The sequence below is a fragment of the Plasmopara halstedii genome, assembly GCF_900000015.1.
Source record: "Plasmopara halstedii genome assembly, contig: Scaffold_2061, whole genome shotgun sequence".
NCBI lineage: Eukaryota > Oomycota > Peronosporomycetes > Peronosporales > Peronosporaceae > Plasmopara > Plasmopara halstedii.
Genome location: NW_020188969.1, coordinates 2,130,815 through 2,131,194, shown reverse-complemented (window position 1 = coordinate 2,131,194; position 380 = coordinate 2,130,815).

Below are 380 nucleotides of genomic sequence, written 5' to 3'. Positions count from 1 at the left end.
AAACGCTGTTTGTGTTGATGGTGATAAGAATGACGTCAATATCATCATCGATTTGAGGAGGTATCGAATCTGGTGCCTAATCTCTTTCGTTGCTTCTCTCCATCTCGAACTTTCTGTCGAGGAGAAACATGAAGGTGCGGTGCGGTGTGTATGGCGAAGGAAGCGTGTTCTCCCTCGAGATTGAGGGCACTGCGGAGGTGGAAGCGCTGCAGAAGGCTATCTTCGACAAGAAGCGATACAAAGAGCGCTTCCCTTTTGACGCAAGCGAACTGACGCTGTACTTGGCGAAGAAGGACGGCGCGTGGTTGAAGCATGATTACAGTGTGGAGGACTTGTTGCAGGGAACGATCGACACCGGATACAAGAAGATGCTGTCTTCG